Here is a 22,798-nt window from a genome sequence, read left to right on the forward strand (position 1 = left end):
GACTCAAAAGGTCTTGAAAAAAATGTTAAGTATTGCAGATACGGGAAGAAGGCCAGATTGTGTAAGCTAAAGCGAAATAAGCAACAGGCCTGCTGTGTGGCCAAGCAGAAGCGAGGGAGTTTAAACAGATAATTTGTCTTTCTCTGCGGGCGCGTGCACACTTGCTCTCGTAGGAATTGTGTTTATCCCGGAACGGCCACGCAGCCGTAAAACACGGTCACTGTCAACGCCCGGGCTGTCAGTGAACTCCTGTTTACCTGACAAAGTGGTCCGACCTGGGTAGCGACGTCGAATGGGCGCCCCCCCCTCCTCCGGAGGGCCTGGAGAGCTTTGGCCATTGGGCTTGCGTGTGACAGCATTTGTTTATGTATTAGCCAGCTGAACTAGAGCTAAAGTGACAGCCAAGAAGATCCATGGCGGAGTTTTGGTCTACAAGAGATAAATACATGCAGAGCCAAGTGAGGTAAAACTTATTTAAGCTTGCTTTGGGAGAGAAAATGTGTTTGTCGGTAAAGAGCTTATATCAAAATGAAAAAGAACCGTATTTTCCGCATTATACAGCGCATCCCCAAAAATTGCTGTTGGTCATATATTTTTCATACACAAGGCACACCAGACCATAAGGCGTATTAAATTGTGACTACAGTAAGAGCTTCCACGTGTACAGGTACATATAAATGCAATGTATTAATATATTTAGCCAACCTAAATCGCATCATATGAGTGATGACATATAAAAAGCTTATCATCACACTATTTTTACGGTGCCACAACACTGATTTGCCTTAAATATTCGGATTGAATTGACCAGTGGTCCCCTAGCTACAGCCCACATTTTTTACACAAACCCCCCCCACAAAGCCCGGGTGCACATTTATGTTTTTAACGGTATCATACCTGAGGTGGGAGGGCCAATGTCTTACCACTAAGATGAATGCTAATTTCATTGTGCATTTGCCATTTTTCAATATCAATAAATGTGTCGCTTCCAATGCTTAGAATACAACAGAAGAATATAATAGAATATTTTATGGCATTGCAGGTCATACCAATGAACAGGATTTGGGAGTAACGGAATACATGTAACGGGCTATGAAATTAGGGGTACCAAAACATTTAATTGTATTCCTTTACAGTTACAAAAAAAAAATACTTGAAAAAGACACTTGTATGTTAGGTTCTTAATGAGCTCTTAGTTTAAACTGAAACAGCGCATATCTTTTTTGCCATGTCTAAGACAAAGTTTTATTTTTCAGATTCAGATTCAGATTCAGATCTACTTTATTGTCATTCTAGTACACGTGTATACAGAACGAAATGTCGATGCATCTGACCCCCACAGTTTCTTTGAATGTACAGATATAAATAATGTTGTATTGTATTTTGGCTACGTATAGTATTTTACCATAGTGCCGATAGTGCAAGAAGAGTAGCTAACCAGATGTGCAAAATGGGCAGTCAGGTTAAGAAGTCAGGTACACAGTAACATTAACACTGTAACAATAATGCTGTAATTACAATAGTGCAGAGAGCAATGTGCAAGGAGTGGCAAGCTATAAAAAAAAACTGCCAGTAGTGCAAAAAGTCAGATTAGCAGCCGTTTAGATTTAAGTTAACTATATGTTAGATTGACCATTTAACAGTCTAATGGCCAGGGGGACTAGACTATTGCGGAGCCTGGTGGTCCTGCACCGCACACTGCAGTACCTCTTCCCAGAGGCTAGCAGAGTGAACAGTCCATGATGGGGGTGAGAGGGGTCCCCGGTAATGTTTTTAGCATGGGATAGGCAGTGCTTCTGGCCAATGTCCTGAATGGAGGGAAGTGTGGTCCCGATTATTTTCTCTGCTGTCCTCGTTACCCTCCTCACACTACCCCAGTCGGTAGCGCTGCAGCCTCCACACCACACAGAGATACAGCTGGTCAGGATACTCTCTATGGTGCCCCTGTAGAATGTAATGAGGGAGGGTGGGGGCAGGTGGGCTCTCCTCATCCTCCGCAGGAAGTACAGGCGCTGCTGTGCCCTCTTAACCAGTGATGCAGTGTTCACGGACCAGGTGAGTTTGTTTGTAATGTGCACCCCTAGGAACTTGATACTGCTGACAACCTCCACAGCCTTGTTGTTGATGCAAAGTGGGGCATGGTTGGGCTGGTTTTTCCTAAAGTCGACAATGATCTCTTTAGTTTTGTCGACATTCAGGACCAGGCTGTTGTCCCTGCACCAGCCCACCAACTGCTCCACCTCCTCTCTGTAGGCCAGGTCGTTGTCATCCCTGATGAGGCCCACCACTGTTGTGTCGTCAGCATACTTCACGATGTGGTTTGTGGCGGACCTAGGGACGCAGTCGTGTGTCATCAAGGTGAGCAGCAAGGGGCTTAGGACGCAGCCTTGGGGGGAGCCCGTGCTGAGGTAGATGACATCTGAACTGTTCTGACCTATCCGCACTGATTGGGGTCTGTCACAGAGGAAGTCCAGCAGCCAGTTCCGCAGGGGGGTGTTGAAACCCAGGAGTCTCATTTTGTCTACCAGATGTTGTGGGATGATGGTGTTGAATGCTGAACTGAAGTCCAGGAACAGCATCCGCACATGGGTGTTCTTCTCCTCTAGATGTGTCAGGCTCAGGTGAAGCGCAGAGGAGATGGCATCCCTGGTGGAGCGGTTTGTCCTGTAGGCAAACTGAAAGGGGTCGAATGAGGAGGGGAGACTGGAGGTGATGTGCTCTTTAACCAGTCTCTCAAAGCACTTCATTATGATAGGAGTCAGTGCAACGGGCCGGTAATCGTTGAGTGATAAGATCTGGGGTTTCTTTGGCACTGGGATGATGTTGGCAAATTTGAAGCATGATGGTACTTTGGCTTGGTCTAGCGAGGTGTTGAAAATGTCTGTTAGTACACAAGCCAGCTGATCGGCGCACTCCCTAAGTACCCGCCCCGGAATGTTGTCCGGGCCTGGAGCCTTCCTTGTGTTGACCCTTCTCAGGGTCTTCCTCACGTCAGATGAGTCCAGGTGGAGTGCTCTTTCGTCCTGATTTGGAACCGCTTTCGCTGCAGGGGTGCCGTTTTGTGCCTCGAACCTTCCAAAGAATTTGTTGAGGTCATTCAGAAAGTCCATGCTTGTGTTCTGCACTGGGGCGGTGGTTGGCTTGTAACTGGTGATGGCCTGAATGCCTTTCCACATATCCCTGGTGTTGGTTGTGCTGAGGAAACGTTCCTGGATTTTTTGACTGTGCGTTCGCTTTGCTAGTCTGATAGCCCGGTTCAGGTTAGCCCTCGCTGATAACAGCGCCTCCTTGTCACCAGATCTAAAGGCAAGGTTCCGTACTTTTAGTTGTTTTCGTATTTCAGCAGTCATCCAGGGCTTCTGATTGGCACGGGTGCATATAGTTTTGTTATTGCTGACGTCTTCTGCGCATTTACTGATGTAGGCTGACACAGAAATGGCGTACTCATCTATATTTATTTTGTTGTTGTAAGTGGCTGCCGATTTAAACATGTCCCAATCAGTACAATCAAAGCAGTCCTGTAGTGCCTCCATTGCCCCCTCAGACCACACCCTCACCTGCTTCACTGTAGGTTTTTCTCTGGTCAGCAGGGGCTTGTATGCCAGGGAGCGGACGTTGGATAGGAAAATGGATGGTAGAGGCGTTTTGAAGGGTTTAGCCTTCATCCGAGCCGTTAGCCCGGCCCGACAACCTCGTTTCCTTCCCCGGTCACAGCGCTTCCGCTTGCCACTTTTACTCGCTGCTTTGTAGGCCGCTGCGTTCTGTTGACGTAGCACTCCGAGGCTAAGTAAACACTCCAGAGTGATCGTCGAAATTTGCGCTGGATTTCTGGATGTTCGCATATCCAGCAAAAAACTGCGATCGTATGCTTTGATAATCTATCTTGAAAATTTAAGATTATAGCACTTTTTCTAGGACTACAAGGAACTACCTGACTGTGGTTTCCTCAAATTAATTTTTAAGGTTACACTCTTCATTTATCTTAAACAAAATTAAGTAATTGTATTCATATTATATGTGTCTTTTATTTGCATATATGGTATTGGAGTAATCCAAAAGTAATCAAAAGTAATCAAGTTACATTAATTAAATATTATAGTATTCGAGTTACGTTACTTCATTACATTTTTCAACAGGTAATTAGTAACTGTTTTGGATGACATATTTAAAGGAACCTTTCCAAACTGAATCTTTTTCTTCTCATCAAATTAACATTTAGTTTGTGTATCACTTGCAGTATTATAGTGGTTCAGCGGTATAGTGGTAAAAGCTTTTATACATTTGACTATAAAGGATTTTATATGATTGACTGATTTTAATGCAATAAAGATTTTCACTGAGTGGGCTTTAGTTTAATGTACAAGGCTGTTCGAAATGCATAATATTTTGTCTAGGAAATTTTGATAACAGGACTCGTGGATTTTGTGACGCAGGATGGCAGGCGATGTTGTTTTGGGAAGCCAGACATCAAGGCGCTGTGTTGTGAGAACGTTGGGCGCAAAACAACTGCTTGGCACGCCCATGGGAGGAGCCGAGGTGCCATCTTGCGGGGAGACGTGGGCCAATAAGAGAAAGGTAAAGAACTTCAGAAGAAGGCTTCACGCACACTCCAACGTCACTTCAGCCGTCTCCTGTTTTACACTTAGTTCTGATGTTGTGAATAAATCCGCCCCCGTGTGCAAATGTCAGCTTTCAGGGTCATTTTTTCTCTCAAGAAACGAGCGCACATGGTTGTAGGTTGTGTTTGGTTAATGGAGTCGAATAACTAATTCGAACAATTTCATAAACGGTAGATTATGATAGTTTAATTCCAGTGTTATCAGTGCATCTTAAATGTAAATGTAACCTACACTAAATTTGGGTAAAAGCGGGTGTTCTGCTATACGAGTGAGTTAATATTTTTGAAATGAAAAAAGGAAAAACGTACAGTTTTTAAAGAATTCACAACACTTTGCAAAATAGAGGATGTCACAAATGGAGTGTGCTGCATGTGTGCCCCGAGATGACCTTACGTTTGCCATCATGGCAAAACTGCTATTTATGTGTCCAGGTGCTTGGTTAGCGGAACCGGTCCACTCCCACATCTTTCCCTCCTGGCTAGCTAGGACGCTGAACTATTTTTGCAGGTTTGGAAGGGCCGATGCACTCAACCGTTGACCGCCATTTACTCGTAAATGACGGTCTTTCGTGGAAAAGGGACCGCAAGAGCTTGGTTAAACCAGCGTCGGGTCAAAGGAGGCGGGACAGTGAGTCAAAGCAAGGTGAGTACGGTGATGCGGCACGAGAAACACCGGGCGCACAAAAATATGTCCAGACAGCGTTGAGCGTTTTATTAACCCCATCTCCACTGGTCTAGACAGGAAGGCTTCACCCGATTTAACAAAGCCGCCGTCTTGTAAGGGTAGGCCGATTTCTGGATCGGCGCTCAGCGTGTCGAGCAAAGGGGTGTTTATTTTCCAACACGGGTAATGCGAGGTCCACTATGTGTGCGCGCTTTAATATCTCCAGTGTGACTTTCCAAATGACTGACTATCTCTGTCGACACATACGTTTTTGAGTCAGCAATATAGAAAAATAGAGGTCAATAGTATAGAATAGAATTGTCTTTATCGTCATTGATATCAATGTGGTGAAACAATGTGTGCAATAAGGGTGTACATGGCACACCAGGGTAAACATCTAGTAAAGATTTTAAAAGGAAAAAAAAATAGATAAAAGACTGTCGGAATAAATAAGCATTTAAAATTGTTGAGTGCTATTAGTGCATCATCTAGGTTAAGATGCAAAGCCGTTCCATTTTTCTTTTCGGCAGGGTCATTAGCAATTTCACCTCTCGAGTGACCTACCTGATTGCTTGTAAAATATGATTGTGGCAAACTTGTTCTGGCCTGATAGAATTGAGTAGTTTTTCTAAGAAAGCAGCGGAGTCAGCAAAACCAAAAATACCAAATAAGCTTTTTTCTGCAGTTTTCACATCTGAGGTAACCGATCTATCTGCCTGTAAAAGATGGGGCCATGGGGGGAGGCAGAGAACATACGGGGTTTCTTTATGCAGATAAAGTCTTGAGTCCTGAGTCACGAACCAGCATGTTCTGTACTGAGCTATGGTTTAAGTTGTTACCAACTTCTCCATACTCTCCGGGTACTGCATCAATTGACACAAATCTCAACTTACACCCAAAACTGTGGTGCCCCACTTGGACTCATCTTATTTCAAAATTCTTAAGACTGGATTCGTGCCCTGCGTTTGGATCATTTTGAGACACTCGAAGCTCCCGGACTGCCCCGCCATAAAGATTTGGAAAATGTTGATGATGGACCCCATTTCTTGTGAAAAAATGCTTGGGAGAGTAAACAGGTTGAATGGAACCAATGAGCGATGGGATGACTTTTTGAAATTTTATCCACAACCGCAATCCGTAACACCTCACAATGGATAACACAACACTTCTTGCTAAGTGTACTGGGTTTTTTCCCCTCTTTTTTTACACATGATGAACTGTACTTTTGCCTTAAAGTCTTTTGGTTTGTTTTGGGTATGATTTTTATTTATTTTTTGTATGGAGTACAGTTAAAAGCTCAATAAAAATTGTGAATTAGTTTAAAAAAAATCTAGTTCTGGCTAGGGAGAGTGGCATGTCTGATGAGTCAGCCAAACAATAATGAGGCTACTTTGGGGGCATTTATATATATATATATATATATATATATATATATATATATATATATATATATATATATATATATATATATATATATATATATATATATATATATATATATATATATATATATATATATATATATATATATATATATATATATATATATATATATATATATATATATATATATATATACACATTTTTGTGTGCATTTTATCCAACTCACAACCTTCCAAAAAGATGTGAGAATCAATGGACTGCATTTATACAAATAATTTAAAATGAAATGAAAAGTTTTTTTCAAATGTGAAGCACATTGTAAAGCGCTTTGGGAAGTCTTCATTGACTTGAAAAGCGCTATATAAATGCAGATCATTTCATTTCATTTTCAAATGGTTAAAAGAAGTAGAACTATATATGGCATGTCACTTGATTAGGCCAATTGAATTGAGATATGCGTTTTTTTAGTTGAGAAGAAACATATTTTCATACTGCAGAACTGTTTTCAGTTGCTATTTTTTATTTAAAGAATGCCATGTGTACTGTTCACCTAACACGTTTATTTTAAATAATTTGTTCGGATCAATACTCATAAATATGTTGGTTACTTACCTTTATTTTCTTGAAAAAATCTATTACTTGTTTTCCTTTGTTCAGACATTCTAGTATTCCATCTTAATTCATGTTTTTATTTTTTTTATTTATTTCTAGTCATTATTAATTTTAGTTAAAAGAAAAAGTATAACCAACTCTTCAAGTGGCCTACTTCATTTTATTTTCAGTCAAAAAGTAATAACACTTGGACACTAACATAGTTGACCTTCTTGTTTTCCTAGGGACTCACCGAACCTTGTGATTGTCAAATGTTAAAAAAATAATGTTGAATTTCATGCATCTTTGTTGAGTTGAGTGAAAGAAAATATTCGAGAGAACTTAAAAAGAAATGTGAATCCTGGTGATTCAAATGCAAGCCAAGTGGAAAAACATGCATAATTCACTGATATGTGAGGAACATTGTGTAACTCTTGGCCAGGGTAGAAAATGCTGGCGTAATCTTTGGCATTTAACGCTGATGTCTCACTCCCACCCTGTATCTCCGTGATTATGCACCTGTGTTTTCGACAGTTCACTGGAATATCAAAGTATTTTAGGGTTGTTTTTCTTTGACTCACTTTTATTAGCTCCAAAATTGTCCATCATACTAACATACAGATAGAGAGAAAATCCCAGTTGTAATTTAGTTCCGCAAAGCGAATATATTCATATCAAGCATACTTACAGTGCCCTGCAAAAACATTGCCCCCCTCAAGAACCTTTTGACATATTGCCACGTTTCAGGCTTCAAACTCGTCAATAAAACTCAAAATATTTTCCAACAATCAACAAAATGTGAGAAACTGTCGTAAAAAGAAACCAAATTTACACAACAGTTTATCTTGTGCTTCTACATAAAAATTAAAAGTAGGCATTGCCATAATATGTGGTATATATTCAAAGTCGTTGTCCTGTTGGAAGGTGAATCTGCACACGATTTTCAAGGCTTCCACTGAATTTCTGCCAGAATTTCCCAGTATTTGGCTTCATCCATCTTCTCATAAACTCTAAAAACCTTCTTATTCCCTGTTGAAGAAAAGTTACCCCAGAGCATGATGCTGCCACCATCATATTTCACATTGAGGAAGGTGTTTACAGGGTGATGTGCATTGTAACTCTTACGCTAAACGCCCAAAAAGTTCGATTTTGGTCTCCTCTGACCAGAGCACCTTGTTCCACATGTTGTTTGTGTCTCTTATGTAGCTTCATGCAAATGTCAAAAGAGTCAATTTTTTTCAGAAAGGGCTTTGTTCTTGCCACTCTCCCCTAAAGGGCAGATTAATGCAGAGTACGACTAATAGTTGTCTTGTGCACTAATTGTCCAACCTCAGCTTTGTATGCCTGTAGTCCATCAGATGTGATCATCATAGGCTTCATTTTTGCTTAGGCCACACATTTAGAATGATAGCAAGGTCTTGGTAGATTTGCAGTGGTTTTATGCTCTCTCCATTTTGATATTATCGTTCGCACAGTGCTCTGGCAGAAGTGTAGATGTAGCAAAATCTTCTCATATCCAACTCCTGCTTTAAAATTTTCCACAACTTCATCCTGTACCTGCCTGGTGTGTTCTTTGGTCTCATAATACTGTTTGTCCTTCAGTATTTCTGTTCACAGACCTCTGAGCCCATAACAGAGCAGGTGCATTTAAACTGAGACTAACTGACACACAGAGGCACTTTGTTTGTCATTGTTAGTCATTTAAAGCCACGTTGGATCATTCCTAAGTCATCCGGTAACTTCTGTAGTCATTAGGCTGAGCTGAGAGAACAGCAGGGCAATTATTTTACACTTACTCTTCAGATTTTTCACTTCACGATTTTGTCTCGCGTGTTGTTGATTCTTGGAAAATATTTTGAGTTTTTTTTATCTAGGAGTTTAAATCCTGAAACAAGGCAATAGGACAAAAATGTTTTGGAGGGCCAATACATTCGCTGGGCACTGTGCATTCATTGTACATCTACTTGAGAGTGGAAATATCTTGTATCACACAGTGCTGAAGCTTCTTGAAAGTCTACTAACCAAAGCTTAGCTCAAACAGCATAAAGCTGAACAATCTAAATCAAGCGGAGTTGACTTCCCCCTTGTAAAATAAATATGATGTCCAACACATGTGGGTTATTAGTGTCCAGTGTTTTAATTGCTGGGTAGGCTGATTGGATCTGATTTCAGTCTGAGATATCGTCTGAGAAGAGAAATACTTTTGTACACAGACTGCAATCAGCGGCGCAATAACAAATATTGCCTCATTTTTTATTTACTCAGTTCTGTTGACTAAAATCAAAAGGATGATTTGAAAGACTGCCATGAAATATGTCAATGCTGATTTGTCACCTACAGGATATTTTACCTTTTTTTTTGTTTTATCTGTTTATTTGATTTTTGCAACTATAATGTTTTTATCCGTCAATTCTTGAAACAAAACAAAGAAAATTACAAACTGCTGTTATGCAAACACAGAGGTCAGCTAAAATCTAACGAATATTTGGGTAACAAATATCCACTGCATCAAAGGGTTATATATGGAAGACTAATCCTGGCAAACAAATACATAAATGTACAGTTAAATACTTAAAAATATTGAGATGCCATACAAATAATGAGATAAATGCAACGTATTCATTTATTTATGCATTTTGTAATTGATTTATTTCAGATTTTTTTTTGTGTATTTCGTCATGTATTCCGTTATGTATGTTCAAAATGTTTATTGTTGTGTATTTTGTTTTGTACTTTGTGATTCAAATGAGAATGCAGCACAGCTGCCTGAGCTTTTCTCCTATTGGTCGATCAGTGATGAACCATCGACGCACAAAATACACGAAAAAATAACTGACAAAATAAATACCGAAATTAATAGCACAAAACTGTAAAAAACAAAAACTAAATGACAGGACGACGCTTTGCTTTTTAGTCTGCTAGGTTAATGCTATTGCTGAGTAGCATAAATGTTCCAGTAAGATACATATGTACAGTTTCGTGTAATGCACATTATTAATCTGACGTTAAAGCAAAGCTCCAATTCCACTTAACTCCCTCGTCATCCTATCAACCTAATTCACTTCCTGTGGCCGTGTAGCCTTCCCCTCCTTGCAACGTTTCTCAGGTTACCCTGCGTGTCACTGTTCCAGACAAGCCGGGGATTCTTTCACTGAGCAAATTACAGACAGCTAGGAGCCCAAAAGGATAACGTTTTGCATTCGAGTGAGGGACCAAGTAAAATTCGATAGATGTTTGTTGGTGCAGTCCCGAGCTCAGTCATCAAAACATACGTGAGTTGGTAACTTTTTTTTAGCTAGGCCTGTTAAAATTACACTTTCTTTAATTTTCTATGCCATTTTTGCGGTGTTTCTTTTACGTTGTATCGAAATAGAACCGAGCAAATGTAAAAAAAAAAAAATTGCAATTCCAGCCATCATGTGACCAAGTTTGATCACAAACGCACTATTTGGGTTGTTACTATATCATACATCGACGGGATAATAACACCTAAAATGTAGCGGTATGTAAACAAAAATAAATAAAGACAGATACATTTAAATTTAGCACCCTTTTTCTTGGCATGGTTCTGATTGATATGCGTACTATGAACTTTGCATTGGAATGATCAAATAGTTTCTTCATCTTCCGATTAAAACATTAATGCAGGAGCAGTAGACTCAAACAAAGTTAGTGTTAATAGACCGCAGAGTAGTTTGGAAAAAACAACTGTTTTATCACTGATCATCACAAGCATAAAATCTGTGGTCCATCTTCTTCAACTGCATATTTTGCCTGTGGCCGCCATCTTTTTGACATTTAATTTTTCGTGGCCACTCCCCACATTTGAATCTTTGTCCCTTGTTCAGATGGTAAACCTCGTGCAATGATTATTTTTCATCATAGGGGAAAGCAAATCACTCTTCAATAGAATCACCCATGGGCTAAATTCTTCTTTGTTGAAGGGTGACTTTATGGCTCATCTCTGCAGTTTTATGTTAGTGTAGCATGAAAATGGTGGAAGTAAGAAAAAGCTTGTTTCAAGTACATTTTAAACACCAACCCAAACCCCCAAAAAGATGCCAAAAATATTTAATTTGAGCACACCTAAGAAATGCACATACTTGTCCATGCATCATGAACAAGCTGATTAAGGCTGTAATCGTGATTTTTAAGCCAAGAGATGACAGCAGAGAGTAGATAAAAATCCATACTTCGTATAGATCCTTTGATATTTTGCAATAAATGTAGGACAATTTTACTCATAAAGTACAGCAGTTGTTTCCTCTCCCTTCAAAAATATGCTTCCTTACAGCACTCTGTGTTTAAAAGTTGTGTTGTATGGATAAAACTGTGGCACATGAAAATGTCAGAGAGGAATTATATTCAGTATACTCAATCAATTTTTTGGCACAAAACTCAATCGTCTTATCAGCGTGATTGGGGTGTAATGTCAGCTTAATTTATTTGGCTTCATGCTGTCCACTGCCAACATTTTTAACAGTATGCTCTTCTCCCACCATGGTAGCAGTAAAGCTAAGAACCACATATGCATCGTCTGCAGCACAGTTCTGAAGTCATAAGCTTAAATCTAGCTACCAGCCTTCCTGTACTGAGTTTGTAGGTTCTCCCCGTGCTTGCGAGGGTTTCCTTCGCACACCCCAGTTTCTTCCCACATTCTAAAAACATGCAATTCAGGTTAATTGGCCGGTCCAAATTGTCCCTAAGCGAGTGCATTGTATGTCTCCGTGTGCCCTGCGACTGGCTGGCAGCCAGTTCAGGGTGTCCCCTGCCCACTGCCTTGAAGATGGCTGGGGTGGGCTCCTGCAACCCAGCAACCATACTGAGGATAAGCGGTGCAGATAATGGATGGATGGATGATGCACTGCGTGGAGGCAATCTGTAATTAAAACAAATGCCAATGAGAGTGCCCCTGCTCCCCAGTGCAGTGGAGGTGCAACTGCACTTTATTGTGGGAAAGTGCCCGTGCCCCCCTTGACAGAGCCCTGCACCCCCTCACCACTGTGTTATACTAAGGCTATTAAAATTCTCAATAAACAAAATCCCTTTTTGCTTCCCAAATGTGAATTAGTACACTATTACTACACATGATGTCATCAGGTAAGAGAGAGAGAGAGAGAGAGAGAGAGAGAGAGAGAGAGAGAGAGAGAGAGAGAGAGAGAGAGATAGATAGAGTGGGGGGGGGGGGATTCACACATTTTAACTGCAGACGGTCATTTTATTCAGGGCTGCATCTCAAAATCAACCATGTCAGGTCACGCCAAATACACTAAGGCTGCTGCACTAAAAGATTACCCAGCTGCTTTGCTTCACTTTTCTCACATAAAAAGCAAAGGAAAAAAAGGATGAGGGCCTTTAACAGAGTGCAACTGGACGTGTTGAGTGAAACTGGTTGGGATTAGCTTTGCCTTTCTTTTCCTTGAAACATATCGCCACGCAGATTGTTGCACGCGTGTGCGAAGTTCCTTGTATGAACTTGGGTCACGAATGCGCTGGATGCTTGCCCTACCTTGCCCCTTTGCCTTATCCAGAGGGAGGCTGACAAGGAGCAATGTGAGGGGGAAGGTATATGTGACAGTTCAGTAACACTCAGCAGAGACGGCCGTCCCCTCGCTGCAGAGTGGCATCGCCCACCCTCAATGTCAGAAAGGAAAGTTTATTTGTTTTAGCCGCAGCTTTTCCCCCCCGCAAGAGGACCACCGAGAGCGGGGTCTTGCCGTTGTCGTACTCGAGCCTCTTTGTGGCTTTGTGAAAGGAGATTCAATGCATGTTGCAAATGTGTGGCCTCATATGAAATTTGAAAGTCTGCTGCACCACAATTTTGACTGGTATCAAAACCATTATGTTTATTCAAATCAACACTTGTATATAGCAATACAGGGATACGCCTTTGGTTTAATCCATGATCATTTATATGCTGTTGACGCATGAATTCAAATGCCGTTGATCAATTTCGGCCTACAAAAGAAAATCCATTCAGAAAATTGTAACGTAGTTTATTCGGAAAAAAAATGTCTGTGTCAGTCAGTTGGTTATGACTTTGTAGGCCAAACCATGCCATCTGTAGAAATAAACATACGACCAAATACAATTTCTACAAATATAAGCCATATAAATAGATTAACACATGAGTAAATCACATAATATTTCCAGTAAATATTGATTTGAAATAAATTCAATTGAATTGTCTTTATTGAAACATTATATGCCACAATATTAGACATGGGATTCCAGGGTAAACATTTACAAAAAGACTATTAAGAGAAAAATAGATAAAATACTGTCAGGATTGATAGGCAAAAAATGTGTACAATGTAATGCATAGAGTCTGGCCTGACTTATAAGAACAGTGCATCATACCAATAGTACAATGAAAAAAAATGGAATAAGCAGTCGCAAATATGCCAGTTTTTCTAAGCACTATGTTTTACATTTTTATCTGCCTATTCGTCCTGATAGTCTTCTGTCTCTTTTTTCTTCAAAACCCTTGTATTACATGTTTGACCCTGGAGTACAAATAAAGACAATTCTAATTCTGCTCAAATACAGATTTATAGAGAATTTTAAATCTGAACGCATATTTTGATATAAATTAACAATGTCCAGCATTAGTTTCATTTGGCAACTACCTTTTATCAGCCGTAAAGAAGCTGTTTGGAACTTAGACCCATTTACTCGCTGCCACAATCTCCTGGCTTGTGTCCTCGCTCATTGTAGCCTCTGTCAGCTCGTTTATGATGCACGTACAAGTCTCTTCATTTCTTAGACACGCTCAAATAAACTCTTCATTGTTCATCTTTCTCTGGGTTTGGGTTGGCATTTGGACAGGACTCAAAGAGGGTATTTTTTCGCTTTCACTGTTTTTATTCTAAAATAACAAAAAAATAACAACTGCAACAATATGTCCCTTTCCACCTTCCCCCTACCTAATGTCTTCTATCCCAAAAAGCTTCGCTAAAATAGTTATAAAAACAGATGGGCAATGTGGAAAATAAACAACAAAAGGCTCTTTTAACTCAGTTGTATATTAACAGATACTTTCAAAAGTTTATGAAGACACCTCAAAAAATGCACTCCAACTTTAAATTATGTTATACATCATGAATTACCCTGGTCTTGATACAGTGACTTATTGTCCAATGAAAGTTGACTTTCTCACCCCCTAATTGCCCTAATGAAACACTTGACTCACCCTTAACCCAGTTGACCTGTTCTTAGCTCACCTTAGACTGGCCGTCAGCTCACCCCTAACTACTTTACATGTTGCCGTCAATTTGCACCACATACTTCATGAACCTACCCTGAACTTAACTCTTGACCATCTTTGTGTCAAGTCAAAAACATTAATTGATCTGAATGAATGAATGAATCAATGAATCAATCAATCAATGGCTTTTATTGTCATTATTCAAGCATAACAAAATTGTAGTACTTCCACTTTTAGTTCTAGTAAACAAATTAAAAAGGTAAAAATGTGCTAAAGGCTTAAACAACATTAGAGAAAGTATTAATGATATTTAAGAAACATGCATATTCACATTGACAGTTTTACAGTATATTGTGCTCATGGACACTGTAGATGCAAGTTCAGAGTGGGGCGGCAGTAGCTCAGGAGGTAAAGCGCTCGTCTTGGGATCAAGGGATCCCAGTTCGAATCCCGGCTCGTCCGTGTTACATTTCGAAGTGTCCTTGGGTAAGACACTGAACCCCTAATACCCCCAATAAGCAGGTTAGCGCCTTACATGGCTGCAAGGCCGCTATTGGGAAATGTGGAGCACATTGTAAAGCGCTTTGGGAAGTCATTGACTTGAAAAGCGCTATATAAATGCAGATCATTTCATTTCATTTCATTAGTAGCTTTTGGGAAGAAGCTATATCCTATTCTGTTGGTTTTTGATTTGAGGTGCCTTACCAAAGGTTGCAGGTCAAATAGCTGGTCACCTGGGTGTAACCTGTGCTTGATGATGTTTTGGGCTGTGCTAAAGCACAGAGTGGAGTTGATGCCCACCGAAGAGCGGGTAGGGCAGGCAATGATGTGCTGTATTGCTTTCACTGTTCTCTGTAACCTCAGTCAAGTCAAATCAAGTCATGTTTATTTGCATAGCCCTTAATCACAAAGAGTCTCAAAGGGCTGCACAGATCAAAGACCAGTGCAAACTATTACAGACTACTATGACACTATCCCCTCATCTAAAACCTACATGAGGGCAAATAATGCACATATTGTCAACATAAATAGATTATTCATATGCTATAGAGTAGAAGTGCAGCTCCCTTATATAGCTGTTGTACTTTGAGTGATAACCTATTGTAAAGTAAGGTCAAAAATGACTTCTGAATTAAATTAATTATTAATTATTAAGTTTTCATTAAATATTCATATTTCACAACTTTTATAATTAGAATAAAGTTAAGGTGGTCCAAAAGCAGGCCTTAACAAAAAAAGAGCCAACTTGTGGCCCATCTACCAAGGGTGTAGGTTTTGGTCTTGGCATCAGTGGGGACATAGCACAAATTTTTGATGCCTGCCTGGCAACCGGTTCAGGGACCCCCTGCCTACTGCCCGAAGCTGGCATGGATGGGTTCCAGCACCCCCGTGACCCTATTGAGGATAAGTGGCGCAGAAAATGGATGGATGGATAAAATTGGTGGAGACAAAACAATCTTCTTATTTCTCAATATTGGTGCTAACACATCCCCACTGTCGGTGGCAAAACAGCACCCTTGCTGTCGACAATAAATGAAAAAAATAAATCCTCAACATCAAAAGTCATTTATAAAACTAGACAGCCTTACGGAACTTTTTCTTTTAGCTTTTGTGGTGGCTCTATTACTTCATTTGCACGAAACCTCAAAGGGGTCTAGAAAAACTCCAGAGTAACTGACTGAATTCTTCCCTCACAACCCAACTGGGGATAGTTCAAAAATCAAAGCATTTCAAACAGCTTTGAACTGAAAATATTGTTTACCCTTAGTTACACTGGTGCGACTACATTCTTCCCTTGATAGCAAAGCACTCGTTTTAGTCACATCATTATTGGTGGATATAGAGCAGGGGTGGGCTAACTTTTTGAGTCACAGTTCGCAGTGGGTTAAAAAAATAGCAGAGTGGCTCGGCTATTAAGAGAAAAAATATTGACCATACAATCTTCTATATCTCCTGACCTCAAGTCCTAAGCTTTTCAAGTTTTTCCATTATGTATTGACATGTTAAATTTATTTTTATGTTTATTTATAGACAATTTCATCAAATAGGTTTTGAAACATTCTAAAATAAAATAAGGAAAGTCAAGTCAAGTCACCAACTTTAAATATTTTGGAGCGTTCATATCGGAAAAGGGTTCTGAACCAGAAATCATAGACAGGATAGCTCAGACCACAGCCACACTTGCCAGACTTAAACCCATCTAGAGGAACAAGATTACAGCAGTGAAACCAAACGTCAGACTCCTTCGAGCGCTGGTTCCTTCATAATCCCCTTCACTTGTAATGCATGGACTCCCACAGCAAAACTGGAAAAGAAAATCCAGGTCATGGATATGCATTGTTACAGGAAACTTCTAGGCATCAGCTACATGACCCACCATCATCGGCCACATTGTATCCTAAAGAGAACTATTGTCAACCCGTGTGCTGACAAAAACTGCATTGGATGGGTCACGTCACCATATAATCAGGAATGACCAAGATTGTTCTTCAGGGCACAGTCCGAGGGGGCAGGAGTAGAGAAAGACAAAAGAAGAACTAGACAACAACATCAAGGAATGGCCTGGTGCCAATTTTGTCATGACCCAATGACAGGCCAGGAACCGTCAGAAGTTAAGAAAGCTGTCTGGATTTAAATCCTCAGAGGTGCACCGAAAAGCCAGGTGGTTAGGCATCTGTGAACATGAACGTAAGTCCCTTTTTCAAGCACTAAGGTGCATCGAAGAACTCAAAAGTGAGTTTGTTTTGCGTGAAATTTGATAGTTATCTACGAATAAGTGCTAAAAAATAGCATGTACAGAAAAATGTAGCCAGGCATTTGCAAATTGGCCTTGAGTACAGTTCACAGAAGGGGACACTGGAAAAAAGAGTGACACATTTGAATTAGTAGTATTTTTTGACCATTTTATTTATTATATTTTTGACCATTATTGTTTAGCAGGCCAGATTAAAAAGCATTTGGCAAGCAGGAGTCGTAGTTTGCCCACCAAGAGCAAGAAAATTAACACAATTACATCACGTGTTGTTTTTCCCCACCAGCAGACGTTTTAACTATGGCTGCATCTACGAGCAAAATAGTTGCAGTGCAGACCGAGCCCTGCCCTTGACTTCCCCCTAACTTTGTCACATCTGTCACTGAGCCTCCGCCCTAAAATTTGATTCTATTCAAGTTCCCACAGTGCGACTGCATTAACAGATTTACGTCCCACAAACTGAAAAACGCGAGGCCCTCGCACACGCATCAGAATGCGGTGCGGTTTGGAGGACAGGATGCGAGGTCTTGATTGTTTGCTTTGATTTCCTGTGGTGAGGGCTGATGAGCGCCTGCCAGCGGACTCTGCTAAGCTCGCCCCTCACTGCCAATTCTGAAATTTCCCGCAGCGGGGAAAAACATAAAGCCAACCCTAACACCCGGGTCACCCGCATTTTGCCAGCAAGCTCCGAGAAGGAGCGGCCAACCTGTTCCAGCGTATGGTTGATTGCTTTGTGGTTCTGCTGCTCCTTTTCAGGAGGGGGTCAACAACCTCTTGTTTGACAGCTGGAATCGTGAGCAAATTGTATCATTTCCGACTTAGTGTAAGATATATATGAATGTGTTTGGAGATGCGGGATAAGCAAACTCCCTTTTATATTCTTGCTTTTGAAACGAAGGATGCATGGACTCTTAAGGTTGGATGTCACTTCATTTTTTGCGCCTTAATGCATGTTGATTGTTGACCCAGCTCCTTGTCGTGACTTGTTTTCAAACACTGCTCTGAACCTTAATAAATCTAAAATTACCCAGAGTGACTCGGTCTAAAATATAGGTGTCACATTTAATTCTAATCTAACGTTTAGTTACATGTAAAAAATATTATTAAATAGCATGTTTCCACCTTTGTTATTTTGTGAAGATTTGCCTGATTCTGTGAAAATCTTTTTTGAAGATTTTGAGATTATAATTCATGCGTTTGTTACTTCTCAGATCTATTACTCTAATGTATTGTTCTCTTGTCTCCTGATGTCTAGCAAAAGATTGCAGCTGGTTCAAAATGCGGCATCAAGACTAATGACTAGGACAAGAAAGTTTAATCTTATCACCCCAATGATAGCTATCTTGCACTGTTTAGGATGAGACTTTAAGGTTCTCATACTGTTCTTTTTCTGTCCTTTCCTGCAGCCTGGCTTGTGGCTGAGTAAGGGTGAAGGACAAACCTGGATGAGTTAGCGGATTAGAACCTGGACCTGAAGCATGTCCTGGATTGACCAGCTGGCAGAGATGGGAAGCTAGTCATCACTGTCTTAAAGTTGAACAATCGTACTCATTACCTATGTTTTGTGTATTACTACCTAATGCAACATATTTTGCAGCCTGGTCATCATGGAAAGCGGAATATTTCTGGTAGAGTTTTTTCTTGCCTGCATGCAGGTTTCAGATCAGGGAATATGTTAATTGTGGTATGTGCAGACCTTTGCAATTTTTGTGATGAAGAGCTATACTCATACTGTTCAGTGTTCATTTTACGTCTGAAAAGAGATGGGTCCCAGGGACTCGCATGGTCAAAAATCTATGGGTCCCAACAGAGATCTATGGGTCCACAAAATTTTGTGTTATCGAGGTTAAAATTGTAAATCAGCGACAAATATATAAATATATAAATATATATGTTCATTCAGTTTTAATCACACTTAATTGGTAATACAAAGCAGTTATCACTTCAGATTTTTCAGTTCACAGAAATATTGTACATTATACATAATAATATTGCTGAAATATTAGTCTATATATTCATGCAGTTTTAATCACTTCAGATTTTTCAGTTCATATATTCTTCATGGTTTGCTGTCCCGCCACAGTTGTAATGCCTTCTCAAGGTCCAACTGCAGCAGTGGAATCTCCATAGCTAATTTGTGGTTTACATTGTCGTTGTGCCGATCCAACGTGCTTTTCTGAAAGTTCGTATTGCGAAAAGATTTATGCAATCCAGTTTTTTTGTCACGCTGAGTGCACGCATCACAGAACATGTAGCCTCCATTATCATCCTCCTCATAGCGTAACCAGGAATATAATTGAGTCAATTTTGGCAGAAAAGTCCTTTTCTTGCTAGGAGTTTTCTTTTGTTTATCTTTTGTCGAAACGTTCGCTTCAAAACAAGTGTTTTCCTTGCCTTCGCAGTCTTCTGAAGATTTTTTTGAACCCCCTTTTTTTCGTGCTGGAATTATTGCCGTTGTTACCACTTTCTGTATTATGTTTCAACTTATTACAGACACTGAAGAAATTACCAATTTTTTGTTGATTTGCACCTAATACCAACTGTTTTACAGAGGCATACTTCTTTCACTCGACAACCACCAAAACAATGACGTAATCTTCTCGAAGCAAGGAAATCTCGTTTGCCGAGATCGGCACAAGACCAAAACAACAATGACGGATCTGCCTGACTAAAAGTTTGGAGTGCGGTGAATCTTTGTTAAAAAATAAAATAAAATAAAATAAAAAGTAATCGGGTAATAATGACAATTTGGTGTCAAAAAAGTTGGACGCACGTTGATTTGACACAATGCGTCCCCAGTAAAAATGATGCGTCTAGGACGTAGGGACGCGGGCAAACGAGAACACTGCAGACTGTTAACGTGTATTGACTTGACTCAGCGGGTGTTACCTGGCTCATGGAAGTCCAGCAGTTTGAGTTGTTTTTGATTCCTGATCACATCTTGCCCCACTGTGGCCTGGAGCCGCTCTACAGTTTCTAGCTGTCTGCCTCTCTTCTTTCCTTCGCCTAACCAAGACCACCCAGAAGAAGCGCCGACTTTTGCCCCTCTTATTTTCCACTGCTCTCTTCAGCTATTTCCCTACTCTCCTATTTCCCCCCATTTTTCTATTCACCAATTGACATGGGATGGGGTCTTACCTCCATAATTATTGAACCTAATTATTTTCAATGATCAACACATGGAAGATTAATAAGCCACGACGATACTGACGTGGAACAAATAAACAGAAGAATTGAACAAAGCAGGAATCGCACGGGTGTTCTGTTGAGGTGCTTGTTGGTAATTATACAAATATTCACCTCATCTGTCCAACAGGCGACTTTGTGCTAAAAATATTTTGTGGATTTATAACAAGGGGATTGAAAAGTCTATGCAAATGTTATATCATCAGTTATGACAGGATTTTCCCTAACCCTGTGTTCAGGGTAGAATAATAAGATGATACTGGATTTATAACACACATCAAAAGGTGACAAAGAAGAAAATTGTAAAATATGTCTGGTCACTTGTTGGATATTGTTGCTCCTATGTGAAAAATAACTAACTCACCAATATTCTTAATTTAATCAATGTTTCTCAACCTTTTATTCAAGATTGTCGTGGCACTTCGTCCGCTGAAAATATTTTAAAGATAAATTTACGGCACCAATTTCTTTCTTTAATCTTTTTCAAAAAATTATCCCTGCCTTAACTGACAGCATTAAATCTTTCTGATCATTTGGGGTAGTCGCGTCTCAGGAGGCAATATGGCTTGTTCTTTTGATTAATAATTTTACTATAATTTTGAATGTTATTGTATTTTTAAACCTGTTGTTCAATTTTTACAACATTTTAATCTTCTTTTTCTAGAAAAATGAAAAAAAACTACTATTGGAAAAAGGCAAAAATTATCTGTCAGTGGAACAAAATAATATCCTAACTTTACAGTTTTTTTGTATGTTTTGTATGTAAAATAAGAAAAAAAAAATCAAAATCAGCAACATTTTTATGCAAGGTTTTTACTTCATTTGATTAATCTCATAATGTTTTTCAGTCCTATCCTAAATGGCAGGGCAGCACGGCAGCGCAGTGGTTAGCGCTTGTGCGGCACAGTTCATGTCATGGGAACCTGTCGTGGGTTCAAATCCAGCTCCAGACTTCCTGTGCGGAGTTTGTATGTTCTCCCCGTGCTTGCGTGGGTTTCCTCCGGGCACTCCGGTTTCCTCCCACATTCCAAAAACATGCATTTCAGGTGAATTGGCCGGTCTAAATTGTCCCTAGGTGTGAATGAGCGAGCGAGTGAGTTGTCTGTCCCCGTGTGCCCTGCGATTGGCTGGCAACCAGTTCAGGGTGTCCCCTGCCCACTGCCTGGAGATGGCTGGGATGGGCTCCAGCCCCCCGCGACCCTAATGAGGATAAGCGGTACGGCTAATGAGATGAGATGAGATGAGATCCTAAATGGCTTCATCAAAACAAAAATAATTCAATTATTCAATATACTGAGCAGATAATTATTATATTAAAGAAATAAATAAAATGTAAGATTGTGGATGAATGTTACAGTTACTTAACCGATCACAAGAAGGAAGCAAAGATAATAAACAAAAGCATGTTTTTTATACAAATATAAAATTTGGCAATTTCCTGCGGCCTACTGGACAAGGTCTCACGGCACGCTTGTTTGCAGCGGTACACTGGTTGAAAAACACTGATCTAAATCATCCCTTAATTTTTAATCCAAAGACTAATCAAATAAGTCTAGCAATATTAGCTGTATTGTTGCTTTCTATAAAAACAAACTATCGCTAAAATCCATGTGTTCCTCCTACGGCAATACACTTATGTATAGGGGATTTTATAAACCAGATTAAAAATCAAACATTACAAAATGTTTCCCACTGGATTTTGGATTTATGTAATTTTGAAGGTGATGGTACAATATATAGGCACGGCAGCTGAGTGGTCAGCGCATCCCCAGCACAGTTCTGAGATCACCGGTTTGAATCCAGCTACCAGCCTTCATGGGTGGAGTTTGCAAGTTCTCCCTGTGCTTATGTGGTTATCCTCCGGGCACTGCAGTTTCCTCACACAATTCAAACACTCCTGAATACAGTAATATGACTCAAGTAGGAGTAAAAAGTACTAAGTAACTGTAGGTGTAACTCTATCTCTCTTTGTTTTTTTCAAAAATCACATCATCAAAACACCCAAGTCTACTCAATCAAAAATAAATAACGTTTAATTTAAAAATAGGAGCTGCAAAAAATAGCCTGGTATGGACCTTATACTGAACACAACACATGCTGTATACATCTATATTAGCAGACTATCAAAATGACTATGCTGGATACAACTCATCCTGTGGAGAATGATGTGACTGACTACTCCGTTGTATGATTCTGTCTGAAGTTTAACTTAATTATTATATTTATAAATTAAATTGTTACAAATCAATTGTTTTTACAAGTTAAATAAATATAATTAAGAAATCAAATTTTTGATGTCGTTTTTATTCTGAGGATTGGAAAAACAACAACAAAGGTGCATCATAAGCCCCTTATATAGGCAACAAAAAGAGTGCAATAAAACTCAGCATGCATTTG

At 39.8% G+C, this 22,798-nt stretch overlaps 1 long non-coding RNA gene across 1 annotated transcript; it reads left to right on the top strand.

Moving 5' to 3' along the window:
* The first annotated feature begins 322 nt into the window (after nucleotides 1–322).
* Nucleotides 323–22,689, top strand: LOC148367614 (uncharacterized). Its single transcript, XR_015850209.1, has 4 exons — nucleotides 323–463; nucleotides 4,434–4,575; nucleotides 5,051–5,261; nucleotides 18,622–22,689. It is a non-coding gene; the product is annotated as an uncharacterized LOC148367614 (long non-coding RNA).
* Nucleotides 22,690–22,798: the final 109 nt, after the last annotated feature.

The sequence above is a fragment of the Urocampus carinirostris genome, chromosome 4, assembly GCF_059441175.1.
Source record: "Urocampus carinirostris isolate Australia breed hairy pipefish chromosome 4, RoL_Ucar_1.0, whole genome shotgun sequence".
In the NCBI taxonomy this organism is placed as follows: domain Eukaryota; kingdom Metazoa; phylum Chordata; class Actinopteri; order Syngnathiformes; family Syngnathidae; genus Urocampus; species Urocampus carinirostris.